Raw genomic sequence first — 16,043 nt, forward strand, 5'->3', positions numbered from 1 at the left:
TCTTTGGCCTCTTTTATCTTTGTTTCCTGAAGCTGTAGCTCCTTGACAGCTTTCAACATTTAATCCATGCTCATGCTAGATTCAGGTGCTGTTGTTGTTGCTGTTGTAGCATCTGTAGCTGTTGTAGTTGCTGGAATAATAGGAGGGGTCACTGCTGCTTGTGTAGGAGGAATAGTAGCAACAGTTGGAGCGGTTTGAGGTGGATGGGAGGTCAACACTCCCTGCTTTCCTTGCAGTGCTCTCTCCAACTCTCCCTCCATCTGAATTATTCTCTGGTTCATTTGCATCAGTAGGTCCATTGTATCCTCAGCTTCTTTCTCTTGCACCAGTTCTGCTGTTTGTGGGTGTATAGTCGAGGAGAGCCTCATTTGCTTTTTCAGCGCAGCAATATCATCCTCCTTTTTCTTCATTAGGGCCTTGATGGCTTTGGGATTCTTGGGATCATGCCCTAGGTCCACAATAATGTCCTCCAATGTTTTTATTCTGTTGTCTTTGGCTGAGGAGGACATTCTCTCCAAATCTAGCTGAGTATTTGTATTCTTTAAAGATTCCTTCAATTCATGAGCCAGCATGGCCTTATCTGCCAGGGTGGCATAGACCATCTCACCCGTTTGCTTATGCAGCTCTATTTGATCCATCGGGTGTATGTCCTTGGCAAGGACTTCTAAGCTTGTCTTGACATAATCTGCAGGTGTTTGGGGTTGTTGTACCTTTGGCTTGAAATGGTTGAGAATCATTTTTTCTTCTTTGAAGTCATATGCTGCCATCAACCTTTGTTGTTTGGCAGGTGTTGCTTTAAGGAATTGATCATATAACTGTACCCTTAACAGTTCATTCTGAGCTTTGATTTCCATGAAAGTTGTTTTGATGCTAGGTGGCCGCTTGGTTTGTTGCCTTGAGGAAGAGATTTCCATGCCATGCTGCCTCTCTTGCTCTTGCTGGAAAGAGCTAGTAGGTGTCTGCTGGCTTGCTTCCCTTCTCGGGCTTTCTATGACTTCTTCACTAACTTCTTCCTCAATTGGAGGATCAACTCTTTGCCTCTTGGCTTCAGGCTGCTGTGTAGACCCACTAGCAGGTGTGGAGTCTTCTCTATCTCACTTCTTACCTCTTTCCTCATTAGCAGGAGTTTGCAATGCTGGAATTTGTGGAGGCTCAGTTTGCTGTGAAGGAGCTTGTTCTTGAGTTTTCTCCTTTGAGGTGGTAGGCTGTTCTGTGATCATTCCTTGTTCTGTATCCATTGGCTCTTTTCCTTTAGCTGTACCTGTTTCTGATGTAGATGCTTCTTCAGCAGCTTGTGAAGCTGCAGTAGTGGATGTGCCTTCTCCAACTTGGTGCGTCAGTTCGAAAGTTACCTTGTCAGAGGAATCCAAGTCAAGAGTTTTTTCTAAATCTTTGACATTTCGCTCCATAATTTCTTCTTGGGTAAATTCCTCAACTAATGTGTCTTGCACCCACTCATCTTGGTTAGCATATTGTTCAATTTGTGGAAATTTACAATGGTCATAGGCCATCAACCTATATTTAACTCTTCTGGCACTGATAAAACCCTCTGGGTTATAAGGGACCCACCAGAAGCTCCTCTTTAACTTATATTTGTCCCTCAATATTTGATCAGCATCTTGCCAACCCTCTTTCTTGCTCATAATGAAGGGGCCTAGATGGTCTTTGAATTTCAGGTGAGCTTTCTTCTTAGCACTATGAAAGTGAGTGAGATCAGAATTGATAAGCTGCCTATAGTACTCCAAGGCAAACAGTCTCATTGGTACATATCTTGGGAGCCTGTAAGGGCATAGCTCACAGCCATATATTCTAATGACAGTGTGATTTTGGTAGAGATACCAATCACCTATTTTATAATTCTTGGACAGCTGCAAGATCTTCTGTATGTCATATGATAATCTAGGAGGAGGGGATCTCATTAGGAGACAAGAGACTGGGTATACAAATTGGTCAATGAACTCACAGTAGGAAAATGGAGATTTTTGAACCTCGTGAAAAACTGATGACCAAAAGATGACAGACCCTATTTTACCCTTTGAATCCAATTTCTTGATGGGGCATTGGAAGCATTCAGACTGGTAATATATGAACAAATGATAGATATATGATGAATATTTAAAGACTCCCTCCCTATCCAGTTTCACTAGCTGGTCATGTATTTTGTTGGCTATGAACTTGGCATAATTATACTTGAAAGCAGGGGGCTGTCCTGGACTGTATGCAGATAATAAAACCAACACTGTTTCATAAATGTGCTCACTTGTTTTGAAACCTAGCACATAGGAGATCATATCAACTAGCAGTTTGCCCACCTCATTGAAATGGAAATATAGCAATGGAGGTGGTCCTGTAGGCTGGTGGTCTGCCCTCATGAATGTCTTAGCAATTCTTGCAATTTCAGAGCTGGAGAGCTTGGAGCCTTGATCAAGCAAGTAGTTCATAGAGAAAGGGAACAATAGTTGAGTCCGTTTGAAGTTAAGCATCTGGTTGATGGAGTCAGGAGTAATATAAAAAGGTATGCTCCCAGATGGAGACTTGGCAGCTCTCTGGGTTGGCTCATAGTTCTCAACACATAGGCAGATGATCTTTGGAAAAATATTAATAGATGGAAGAAAGTAAACATGCAAACTAGATTTCCATATGCCATACATGTCACAATTGTTTACAAAGCTGTTTCTTAGTTGGTAGAAGGTCTGTAAGTGATTTCTGTCCCCAACTAAATCTTGAATGAGGTAATCCTTATCAGCAAGAGGCATGGCTTCAAGCTCTCTATTTGGTGGATTCATAGGAGTGATACTAAGAGCTGTTGGAGTGGCCATTATAAAACTTTTTTGATGTTATATTTGGACTGAAGTTTTAGAGCAGTAACAGACTGAGGATAACTGCTTATGAGGATTTGTAGAGGGGTTGCAGAATGAGTCCAGCTGAGCCAAAAGTCTTCAATATCTATAACTATGGTGGAAAAGGAAAACTTTGCAAAGTTTGGTTAAGGCTTTGTTTTCTCTTTAACAAATTCTCTGGATTGGGAGACTGTGAGGGAAAAAATCCGAGGGGAAAGGGATTATTACAGCTCAATGTACTGACATTTTTCAGTGGAATGAGGCAAAAAGGGACAATGTCGAGATGTTATGGAATTTTGTCGGGAACCCGAGCTTAAAAAATGAGTTTTCAATGGTAAATTTGCAAACGAGCGCAGGTTTATAGGGTTCTTCTTGAGGTAGGGATTTATCAGTGGATTTTTGGCAACATTTAGGTGGGGCAGAGTCGTTAACTTGGGAATTTGCAGGCTTCAAGCATGAAAAACGGAGAAAAATGGGAAGAACAGGGGAAAAGAGGTGAAATTGGCCAAATACGTCATTAAAATAGTGTTGAGGGCAACTGGACTGGTCCAATGGCAAATGGTGGAGACGAATTTCAAGGTGGCAACAGCTCAATTGGTCGAATTTTGAATTTTGGAGGCAAACGGGCGAAAACGGCAGCAACAGCTCTCCACTATGTCTAATGAAAATGACTAACAAAAAGGTCGAAAACGCATTTTTTTATAAGAATTTGGCACATTTGCGCTTTTGGCGCTTTTCCACGATGACATCAGCATGATGTCATCGATGGGTCCCAGGTACGGTAGGGTGACGTGGCAGCTGACTCAGGCGCTGACGTAGCGGTCACACAGTGGCAGGGTGGGGACACAGGCAGATGAGGTGGCAGTGACACAGGGCACCGGCGGGTTGATGCGGAGGTGACGTTAGTGGCGACATTGCGCTGGCGTCAAGGGTCAGAGGGCGGTTTATGGTTTCTCCCGCACCACCTTTGAACACAGGCAGTATTGGGGGAGGGGCCTCTAAACACGCCGAGAGGCCAACACGTGGCGGGGATATGGCAGGGAAACCACCCATTCCTCGGACGTTAACCTCCGGTGGATCGAGGTGTGAAAATGACTACCCACCCATGGATCTGGAGTGCTGGCCATCGGGCGGTTGGCGGGGCGATCGGGTGGTGTGCAACTTCAGAACAAGACCCGTGCGAATATTTGGTGTTTAATCATATGTGCCAAGGTTTAGACCTTGGATAGTGGGTTAATGGGTTATGCGCCGGCAGAACGTTTAATGTTTAAATAAATGTTTAAATCAAAACCTTAAACAATGAGCGCAAAGGGTAGAATGGTAAAATTTTATGGGTAAAGGGGTGGGTAATGGTTATTAACTTAACCAGAGGTTAGATTAACTCCAGGTTAGGATGCGGAAGGGTTAATAGTAGTCCCAGATGGACTATTATTTCCCAAAACCATGTTACATAGCTATAATGCTATAGGGTAGGATATGTAATATTTTTTGGGATTTTATATGATTTTTTATAGAAATAGGGGTGGGAAAGTAGCTAGGGAGCTATAAAATAGAATTAGAAGTTAATATGAGTTTGCGAAGTGAAAGAGTAGGGCAAAGGCTAAGTTTATGAACTAAAACTTAAACATAAGAAGTGAATGGAATGTGGAGGAGTGGTTTTACACAAGAAATGTGGCTTCTCTTTATTGATGGAAGTCAAAGTGTGACTTAGTATTTTACAAAATGAAGTGCAAGTAGGACTGGTTGGGAAAATCCCAAAGTCCTCAAGGGGTGTTAGTAAGAAACTTTTAGGGGGAGTGAAGCGGAATTATACATGCTTCCAAAGTTCTACCATTAAACATATGCTTTGACATTTCTGTCATTGATGAGACAAGTTTTGTTTAACCATACAAAAAGAGATCAAAAGCTTGCTTCTGCAACCTCAAACTACCTACCTAACCTAATAGACCTAACATTTTTTCTTCCTCTTGAGTGGGTGCACTTAGAATTGCAAACCCTGATTGTTCTCTTTTCTTTTGACTACCCTCCTATCTAAGTGTACTCTTATCTCTTCCAAGGGCCCAGATTAAGCAGTTAGGCTCCTTAATTTCTCTATCTAGCTATTGGTCTGCCAAGCTTGAACTGTTTGGACAGAGATTCTTTTTCTATTCTACAACAGCAATTTAAACATGGCATGGTCCAGATTGAACTGTTGGGCCACCCATCAAGTGTGATACCAACAATACTTGCACATTGTGGACTTGTAAATAAGGTAGTAGTGGCATTTTGAGTGGCCACTTTCCTGGTCATTCTTTGGGGTTCATTTTTATTTTTCTTTCTGACCAATTTACTCTTTTTGCCCTTTGATAATTCTTTTAGGGCATACCCTCTTCACATTTTTTAACTTTCTTTTTCTTTTCACAAAATATGGAACCTTTGCAGCATCAAAGATGAACATATTTGGCACTTCCAACGTCAATCATGAAAAATGAAACCTATTGGTATAGGAACCTAACACATTGATTTTAGAAACTTGAACTGCTCCCGAATAAAAAAAAATTACCCAGTGCCATCATCTGAGCCTATCTTGCAAGCAATATCTGAATCCGTGGGCAGCGTCTTCACTTAAAGGTCTTTCAGAATACCACCAGGTCCGGGTAGCACAAACCGGTATCCTAATATTGGTCCATGAGAAGCTTGGTGCACATACACGCCATCTACAATGCCTTGACGAGAGGGTTGAAAACCTTCCTGCCAACGGCCAAGATCTCAAGCATTGCTTCCACTAGGTCGAGATGTGCCCCATTCCATGTACATAGTCTGCCTACTACTCGTTGCTTTCATCTTGTTTTCCTTGCTTACTATCTTTGTTTCTAATTTGTTTGTTCTGCTACCTATTTTTGTTTATGTTTCTTTTGTTGCTTGATGTATTACTATTTTTGTTTCCGGAAATAAGTGCTACGAAATACTACATTTTGTCTTTTGAATAGAGTCTGTAGTTGAAATTTGAAGAGGCTTGTGACATTACAGCACTTGGCCAAACTTGTGTTTGTCTTCTTTGTGCTTAGTTTTAACCTTCAGCTGATGAAGTCTTGATAGAAAATACGATCCATATGCAAGGGAAGTTTTGGTCCAACCATGAAATTGTTTCCACACTCAAAATCCCCATGCCTAAACTAACCCTTCCGCTCTGTTTGTTTAAGCCCATCAAACTAGTAGAAACAGAGAAGGAGAAATATCTAAACGAGAAAACCTATGTTAGAGGTCTTACATGCTTCTTTGAAGGAACAACCTCTTCTACTCTAAATAAGCTGGGATCCCTCTTCCACCCCAAAATAAATAAGTTCCTATGCACAGTCCTCTTGAAAAAATACCAAGGCAAAAGAAGAGAAAGGCTTCCTACATAGAGAGATGAAGCATGAAACTCTAGCAGAGTAATAACCAGGCTCATTAGTAGTGGATCGATTCATGTGTTCCTACGTCACTCTGCCAGGGTACTGTCTAGGCCTACTGGAAGTGGAGAAACACTAGAGATGAAATATTATACTCTGAAAATCTTCAACTTGCGAGCTAAACTACCCTTCCCGAATTCGAAACATTGTGATCAAGCTGAACTTTTGATTGTGTTTGACTGAGTTGGAAAAAGTTGAACAATGTATGTTCATGGGGTAAGTGGAGAAGTCGAAGCAACCTGCAAAGAGATTCAATACTCCCCAAAAGACCAAGGCCTTGTGCTAGCAATGAACAAAAATAGAAAAGCTGGAATTCTACAAGTGTGTCACCAAGTGTTGTAGCAGCTACAACCACCATCCAAAATTTTTGCCTGCACCCAATTTCAGAGTCTCCCTCGAGCTTTCCACTTGATGACTGCACACACTTGGGCTCATTCCATGAGCTCATGTGAGTCTTCACATTCGCCTTGCTTGTTCATTTCACCAAGTCTTGCATGTTGATCTCAAATTCATTCTTGTGACCATGTTCTAGTTATGCTCAAAGTCTTCGCTTCTTGTGTACTTGTTGTGTTCTCTATGAAGACATCTGTCACACTCACACACAGAGTCACATTCACTATCATGCAAGGGTCGTCACAGCCGACCAACGATCAATCAAAAGTTTCATGCTTGTCACTTACACCATCGGTCAATCATATTGAACATGTGTGTCTAGATGGTTTGAGTCGTCTCTTCATCGAGTCATGCAAGTGTGTGTTTGCAGGATCACATATGCATCTTTCACTCATTCACACACTTCATCATTTTTTCAATTGAAGCTATGAATATCGGACTCCCCTCTGACAGTCGGACCATCACCCCACCATTAACTTGATCAAATGTCACCTAGTACAGCATATAAGCACCAAGCAAGTCTTTTCATGCTGCTCTAGTCGCAAGAAAATCAATCTGCCTTCATGCTAGTCAACTGGAGAGTTTCACTCGATAGCCACCCCCAAACTCACTCCCATAAAAAATTTCACAGAGGTTGTAAGCATTGCCCGCTCTAATGACTGAGAAAATTGCATAGACAATCTGGATAGACACCGAGTGCCTATCCCTCTCTCTCATGAAATTGCACAAATTTTCCAGCGAGCCCTCTTGACAGTCCACCAACTGCTCATCTAAAAAATTGTGCAATCTTCATTAGAAGGCCCTCTACTGCCCAACAATCCACTTAGCTTAGAAATTGCATAGATATGATTAGCAGGTTGGCCTCCCAACATTAGTACAATTTCTCTCACGAGAAGCTACCAACAGCAGACTGCTAGTTCCCTCAAGGAATTGAGCAGTTTCTACTCCCAACAACTGACTGCCATTTCCCCTTAGGAATTACATAGTTTCTATTGCCAGTGACCCAGTAGCCAGTTACTACTTCCCTCTAGGAATTGCGCATTTTTTCTTCTAGGCTCTAGGTTAGTTACTCCAAAAAATTGTGCAATTTCTTTCGGCCAAGCCTCCCTGCAGCCCGACCTGTTCCTCCAAAAAAATTACATAGTTTTTACTGTGAAGCCCCACTACTCACTTGTTCTGAAAACTACGCATATTTTGTCTGCCCAACCTTCATGCAACTCAGACTATTCCCCTAAAAAACTACGTGATTTTGTCCTCCAGTTGGGCTAGACCTCACAGACAGTCACTGTTGATATGGATTGCCCACCTCCATCACCTAGTGACTCTTGAACAGTTTTCATCAGTAGTGCCTGGAGCCTCCATCCTGCCTCATAACCTTGTTTCCTCTCCCAATCACCTACATCTGAGATGGCCATGTATCATGGTAGACTAGGAGGTTTTTCAATTTGATGTCATCTCATCATGAGTGACTGTAGGAACAAGTACACAATCAAACATGGCCCGATGATGAACGGGATGAATGAAGGGGAGGACATGCAAAAGGACAGGTTCACTAATAGTCGAACAAATGATGCATGGAATGGGATGTTGCCGTGAATGGATGATCATAAAAATATTTTTTTGTGGATGGATGGATGAGAAAACATGCAAGATGTGCTCATGGACGGACGTGCAAATGAACATGCACCTTTCACGAACAGACGAACTTGTCAAGCCTTCCAACATACAAGCAAGGAACAACTTGCAAAAGCAACATCAAGTGAACCAACAACCATCAAACACTCCACCCACTTTTCCATGCAAAGGTGAAGCTATGACACACCATGAGGACATCCATCACCTAGCAGCACTGTAGCTTGACATGCACAACAGTAGTAGCATGAATGTACCAACACCTTCATGTCAAGTCATGTCATGATTCATGTCACCCACATCTCTACTGTGGGCCATACTATCTATCAATATAATGTAACATGGAAGTCCAAGAGACCAATTTGTTGAGAAAAGAGTCATTTAAAGTTGAAAATTCATGGAAGTCAAGTAGTCATGAGGGTAGTCGAACAACCACAAGGGTTAGTTTCACCCTTGGCTATAAATAAACCCTCATTTGTACATGCAAAATACTTTTCACATTAGCTCCTCCCACATGGCCAAGAGAGTTTGTTATCTTTTCTTTGAGGGGTAAGCAGTGGCTCCAACACCCCTCACACGAGGTTAGCAATGTATGGTGTAACGATGTGTCTTGGAGCTTTCGCTTAATTTATAAGCCTTCTAATAGGCTAGCATGTTTTCACACATGTATTGTATCTATTGTAAGACTAATATTTAACACTTGTAATGCATGTTGCTCAAACCTATGTTTAACACTTGAACTAATTCACTTGTTGTAATACACATATTTTAATGGAAATGTGTTGTATATGTTGTTAATGTTGTCTCACCAATGTAGACTACTCTCTCGGACATCAAATAGAAGTTTCATCTCGTGTTAACAACCATTGCACTCATGCAGACTAATCTGATGAGTGTTATACATGTTATCTTCTCTCGTGTGTTGTGATTGCCGCATCCATGTGGAATGTTCCATCGAAAGTTGTGCATGTCTTGTTGTGTTGTGTGTTCCTAATAGAGGTGGGACTTCTACCAACCAACTTGGGGCTCACTCTCACCCTCTCTCCCTCTACAGTGAAATATCAATTGACACAAGTAACACTTACACTAACCAGGCACGCGAACCTCACTTCTCAAAGACAAAACAGACCACTCTCCTATGCTGACAAGCAAGAATTGAGGCAGATCATTAAGATAATGGCCACTGAGCCATCATACAAGATGGCACTCCCACACCAAATGGTGTGAGGTCTAGTTGGGACTTCATACTGGGGTGATCCCCTAAATGTTGGTAGGTCTAGCATCATCAAAATTTCAAGCGCTAGGAGGGAAGCCAGTTGTATATGGTTGAACATCCTCTCACACTCATTCATCAATCATTGGTGAAGGTAGTAACTCATACTCCCTCTCACCTATGCATGACTCAGCAGTCGGTTACTTCTCACCTCCCAAGACTAAACAAAAAATTCCATATCATGACCTTCACTTCGTCTATCCCATCACTCGCAGTTTTCAAAAGGATTCAGGCTGATCCCATGCATACATCATCTTCTGTACTCATCAAGAAAGCCAAAAGCCACTCCTACAGGGGTTGTTGTATCATCAGTGAAAGAAGCAGTCCTTGCCACAGTTGAAGGTCTAGTAGAAGCTATTGAAGATGGAGAGGAACCTCTGGCCTTCCGACAAGGCAAATGAGACACCTTTGTGATCTTGGGATCAGACTTCGGTATAGGAGGCCGAGGGGAAGGCAATGGAGGAGGCAGAGGCAGAGATGAAACAACGGACTCAGAGTCAAAACTGTCAGATTCTGAAAGAGAGGAGGAGGATGAAGAAGAAGAAGAGATGGTTGACCCAAAGCTGGAATGGATGACTCAGGGACCATTGGCTCTCCTGACTATTTTTCACAATATGTTAAAGCAAATGGAGAGAATGAACATCAAGTTCAACCCTAACAATGTGGTGAAGGCTGAAGATCATTTCGACAACTTCTACCTACATCTGCAGACCCTTAAGGTACGGCATGAAGACATATCTTGTATATTGTTCCCATGTACCTTGGACGGTCGTGCAGCTGCATGGTATCACAACCTTCCACCAAACTCTATACAGAAATGTGTTATAGCACCATTTACCACCCTTGGTATTTGTGATGCTTGGTTTATGGCCTAGGGAAACTCCTCCTTCCAGCCATTGTCAAAATATATTAAAAACTGTGTTTTATTCCCTGTACGCTACGTTTCCTTGAGATTAAAGTGTGTACACGTGGGTTAGTCAATACCCAACCCACGTATATGTGTTAAAACACTTAAAAAAAAAAAATTTCCTTAATTATGGGTGGATTTCACGAGTTTTACCTATTGATTACCTCCTATTTCCCATGGCCCAACTTTTTCCCAACTAAAAAACTAATTGGGAGAAGTATAAATAGACTTCTATAGGAAGGCCTAAAGGAGGAGAAGAGATAGAGTTATTATACTGAGATTATCCTTGGCTAAGTCTGATGAATCCCTATGCCTCATGCAATTCCCTAAGCTTCACGAAACCCTTTTTTCCTTGATTATAGACATTCTCCCTCTTGTTTGAGATATCATGGTGTTGGTTATGAAAGAATATTGTTGAAGGCTTGGATAGGATGAATCTGGAGGACAATTCCGCTTGGAGAGGGAAGAAGAAGACTCAAGTGAATTCTCTCCATGTTATTTATAGCTTACTGCAATAAAAGAAATCTTGTCTTGTTTCCAAATTAACTTTGTTTATGCATCAAATTATGTTGTAATTCATATATGAATGTTGTTTTGATGTATGATCAATCATTTGCTTATATGATATAAAGTCAAATTTCGTGAATATGCTTTACTTCTATACTGCTATGTATGTTCGAATTGAATGATTTTTAGTTTTGAAGAACATCGGGAGTTACAGAGGGTCTGAACCCTACGGGACCTACTCGAATGAAGGAAATCCGGGTACGGTTGCTCTTAAGTAGTTTGATTATATAAGAATTTTGCCTGAGTTGTATGAGTGTTTATTTCTGTAGTTTGCTTCTGCTCTATTGGGGTTCTAACCCAAAGCCCAAGGGTACTTATTTTCGAAACAGAATTGGTGACCATACTGGGGATAACAATCTTGTTATTCCTAGTTTGGGTTTTTCAATGTCGAACAGGGGTGAGTCTTTGGTTTGCTTGTTGTTACAGTTTTATTTGGTCTATTAGAGTCTCATACCTTAAGTATGATCATTTTTATCTATCTTTGTTTTCTACTTTTCTTGCAAAGATTTGTATATGCTTTTTACTATTTTTACAGTAGCGTACACATGCTTGTTTCTATGAAGTGAACATGCATATACATCAGTTTCCTATATCAGAAGCGCGTGTACACATCTCTGTGCTTGAACACAGTCACCTATACCAATTTTTGCATTGTTTTTTCAAATCTCTCTACCGAGAAAGATTTATTGCCTGGTCTGTTTAGTCTCTGTGTGGTCAATTTCTATATGAAGAATTTCATTATTCTGTAAGCTTACTGTTTCGAAGTCTCTTCCTCACTCAAAAGATTAGGCCTAGGTTTGCTTTTTGAGCATGTTTGTAATTGGTGTTTTAGCACACAAGACTTTGTTCACAAGTTCTTGATTTTTCTAGTCCTCCAGAATAGGTGATTTTTTTCAGTCTCAGTGTGAAGCTTGGTTTTTGATCTACTTTCTTTGCCTTCGTTCGTTTTGTGACCTTATAGCTTTTCTTGCTTTTTGAAAGTCTTTTTGACGAATTTGAAAGTATTTCTTTCCTGGCTTCTTGGTTAGTTTGTCAAGCTCCTTACTGCTGTTTGGGTCGTTTAGCACAATTTGAAGCCCTTTTTTCTCAAGTTTTCATCCATTTTTGAGTTTGTAACTTGAAAAGACTCTTTGTGCTCTTTTTTCAATCTTTGAGTTTTAGTAGCATTTTGAGTTATTTCAAAAATATGTTTTGGTTGTTTCTTGAAAAAGAAAAGATCTCAAAAAACATTGTTTTTGTTTTCTTTTGCCAAGTTTGATTTTGGTTTCTTTTGGTTTTTGAAAGTGAATTGCGATCTTTTATGATTTTTCCTTCTTGTTTGGAGAGAATTTTGTGTTCAAAATTTGTATCCTCTTCAATAATTAAGTTGGCTCATTGATAGTTATAAACAATTGCTTTCGCTTTTTTAAAGTGATTTAGGATCATGCATATTCATTGTACCTTGCATTAGGGTAGTTTGCATTGTTAAGGAATTCGTAGTCTTTTTAGTTTTTGTGTGTGTGTAGTGCGTTTCAAGAAAAGAAAGAAAAAGTCTTTTTCTTTATAAAAGTTTCGTAGAACCCACGTAGAGATCTCTTTTCATTGAAGAACAAATGATTGCATTCATGTAGTTAGTTTTTCTTTGATTTCTTTTGCATCATACAGACACCATTAGTTTCACTTCTATCTATACCCTTAACCTAAAAGAACAACCATTTTTTTTCTGCGTAAATACTAATTCTATTAAAAAAAGAGAAAATTTATGTACAATGAGGTTGAGACCTCAGAGGAGGTCGATGCCATCCCTCAGCCAGATATTCAGAGATATTACATTTCATGCTTTCTGCTGATTTCACATTGCAGACCTCAAAAGATTTTGTTTGGACCATGACCCCCTGAGATATTTCTTTTCAGCATCTAACAAGGCAAAGCTAACATCTTTAGAAATTTTACTGAGACGCATACTATCATGCCTTCCATTAATAAAAAAAACAAAAAGGTACCCATCAAACCCACAGTTGTAACAGTAAATAGAGAGCAGGTTGGCTAGCGCCACGAGCTTGAACAAGAACATAAACCAGACATAGGACCATAGACTTGGAAACGAAGACACATAGCCAAAATTACATAGAGCAGAGGCAAGAATGCCACCCGTCAGTGAAGAGCTGGCTTTAGTCTGCATGCTGCGGAGAGTCAGGCGTGTCCCTATCCACCTGGCTGGAAGAAGCTACCCAAGTGACGAAGCCATTGTCATCATTTCCTTCAATGCCGCCTTCAAGAGTAGTCACTAGATTGAGAATGCAACCTGCACGTTGAGACAGCCCATAGGCCAAAATCTCGTTCTGAGTTGGGTCGACCAGATGCTGAGGCTCTTCAAAAACAGGGGTGTCCTCCTGCATATTTTCTGCGTTAGACACCACCCCGACCATTTCCCCTTGAAGAACGCTGTCTTCCTGAGATTGAGAGGAAGTAGCTTGAGTCGAGCTGATAGGATTACTCTCTTCCTCAGCGAGAATAATTGTGATGCTTGCCGTCAATACAGGCCTGCTCAGCCTACTGTGGAATGTGAACCTGGTAGTTTGAAAAGAATTGTGTGGAAGAGACCCAGCTTGACCCGAGGGCGGAGAAGAAGGGGAGGCTGAGGCAATGGGAATGAAATTCTGCGGAGCAGGTCGAGAGGTTCTGCCTCTATTTCCAGTGTTGCTTCCTCTGCGCGAGATTCCTCGACGGCGAGGCATGCTTAGGATAACAGGCTGACTGAGAAATGGGTTGAGGCGGAGCAGACGGGCAAGAATTTGAGTGCAGAGGAGCCCAATAACATCAAAAGACCAGGCGAGCTTCCAAATACGATGAACCAGGCAAGGGTGCGGGAAGAATTCCACGCGGAGGTGAAATAAACTAGTGACAATGGTGTGAATTAAAATCGAAGCCATACATAAAATCTTACCTAAATGCTCTTGAACTAGGCGCTCATAAATGCCAAACTGTGAGACCATCATACCGTTCTGCAGCGGAGTCAATTCGCGTGCCTTTGAAGGTGTCTGCCAGCCTGAGGTGCATGCGATGGGGGTCATCCACCAGCCAGGTGCAAGGCCAGCTGCCTGCTCTGTGCGGCTTCTCATTAATATCATTGAATGCCACCCGCATCCAGGTGACCTAAAAGAACAACCATTAAAATCAAGCACTTAATTAAAATAAACTATAACTTTTGTATTGTCATCAGAATACACCAACGAGTTAAGGTTTATTAGGGCCTTGGATTAGGCAAGAGGAGAGTTAACTCTCCAAGGCCACTCTAAACTACAAAACGTAGAAGTTTTATTAATGAGCGAAATCCAATAGCGTTAGGGATACTAGGAAAGCTCCATATCTGGGAGCAAAGCACGAGGGTTAGTGAAGATAAGGATGAGAGATACCCCTCTCTTACTTGTCAGATCCTACCTCACGAGTGTTTTTCCTGGCTTCTGGTATGAGTTGGTGACCATAGTTGCCTATCCTAGGAACCACACAGGTGGCTATGGAGGGGATTCCCATAGCACCAGAGGTTGACATTGTATCACATTCAACAATACTTTTGGAGGGCTCCCTTGCGATGCTTGGGGGCTTGCATCGATAAAGGTTGTTGTCTGGAGGTCAGTGTAACTACCTCTGATACCTTCGCTAGTAGGCCTATGGCATAGTTACCCGAGTCTATTTTTGGAAGGCCCTTTTTATTAACTTTCTTGTATTTTCGTGTCCAGTCCTAATCACCCGGAGTGGAAATACTTGAGAGTTGTTTAATTGTTGATATCTTTAGGGACATTCTAGTGAGTTTTCTTTGCTCCTAGTTAGCCTAGCTTTATAATTTTTTGAGTCTTTAAGTAGATATTTTAAATAACTCAAAGTGGCTGACCAACCATCTCGACAATCTAGGAGACTTCGTGGGCTATCACCTTCGAGTCTGGAGCCTTCTCCTACAAAGTGTAAGAGAGATTCTACCAGTGGTTTTAAACCAGTGGCAGCAAGTGCATTAGAGATTGATCCTCCACTTGGTGGCATTAGTTCACAAGATAGACCTCGTGCCAATACAGAGTTAGACAGGAACACACTAGTTCTTTGTCGAGTACTCTTCCAGTCGGAAGATAATATCGAAGTAAAAGAGCTTTTAGAGTCGGTTGCCGCTCCGAATTATCCTCTTCCTCCTAACCATGTAGACATTTCGTTACACGTTGAAACTCCAACTCATAGGCCTTCGAGCCCAGGTTTACATACATTTATTCCTTCGATGACCTCTACTGGAAGCATAACATCTACGACAAGTGTTGGGAGCATACAGACTGCCATATCTATACAAGGGGAGGAACTATTTCCATCCTTTATATTACTCCCAGCATGACTATATTTGGGTCTACTTCCATTCCATCAATGAGTGGAGGTTCTCAAGCTACTACATCTAGTTTTGGATTTTTCCCTTTTGGATTGTCGTCTCAAGGGATTCCTTCAGTTCCTTTGAACATACCATCAACCACCTCTACATCCATGATGAGTGGATCAACTTCTTTTCAAGGTTTCCCATTCGGAAGTGGTCATATACCACATTCCAATTCGACAGTAGGGTCAATGCCTTTTCCTTTTACAAGTCAAGGTAGTAACCCTTTCTAGAGTTTGACAAACCCTGCAGTTAGTGGGATAGGAGTTGGGAATTCAACAAAAAAGGGAATGTGTCGTATTCTTCGGTTAATTCATTTTAGAGTTTTCCACCCTTTTCTAATTCTTGGAATCCTTGTGAGGGGCTGTCAGCTCCTTTCAATACTTTGATAGGGGGTAACTTCACTAGTTACAGAGGATTTTCAACAGCAGTTGGTCAAACTCCAAATTTTGCTGGACCACAAGTACTACCTTTTGGTTCAATAGGCCCTATGAGTTACTTCAAGAAACTTGGTGCCTTTCAAAATCTAGGTCATTCTTTTCATACCTTTGGGAACCCCGCCCGCTCTAGATGGAATTCCCAAGGTCCCCCACTACTTCCTTTTCTGGCCACG

The 16,043-nt window shown here is 41.4% G+C and overlaps 1 pseudogene; it reads right to left on the reverse strand.

Annotated features, from left to right (window-relative positions):
* LOC149191006 (phytochrome pseudogene) overlaps positions 1–8,079 on the reverse strand; it is a 36,585-nt pseudogene extending 28,506 nt beyond the window's left edge.
* Positions 8,080–16,043: the final 7,964 nt, after the last annotated feature.

The sequence above is a fragment of the Pinus tabuliformis genome, chromosome 3_1 (assembly GCF_031772625.1).
Source record: "Pinus tabuliformis cultivar Carrire ecotype Pingquan chromosome 3_1, CPIR1, whole genome shotgun sequence".
Classification (NCBI taxonomy): domain Eukaryota; kingdom Viridiplantae; phylum Streptophyta; class Pinopsida; order Pinales; family Pinaceae; genus Pinus; species Pinus tabuliformis.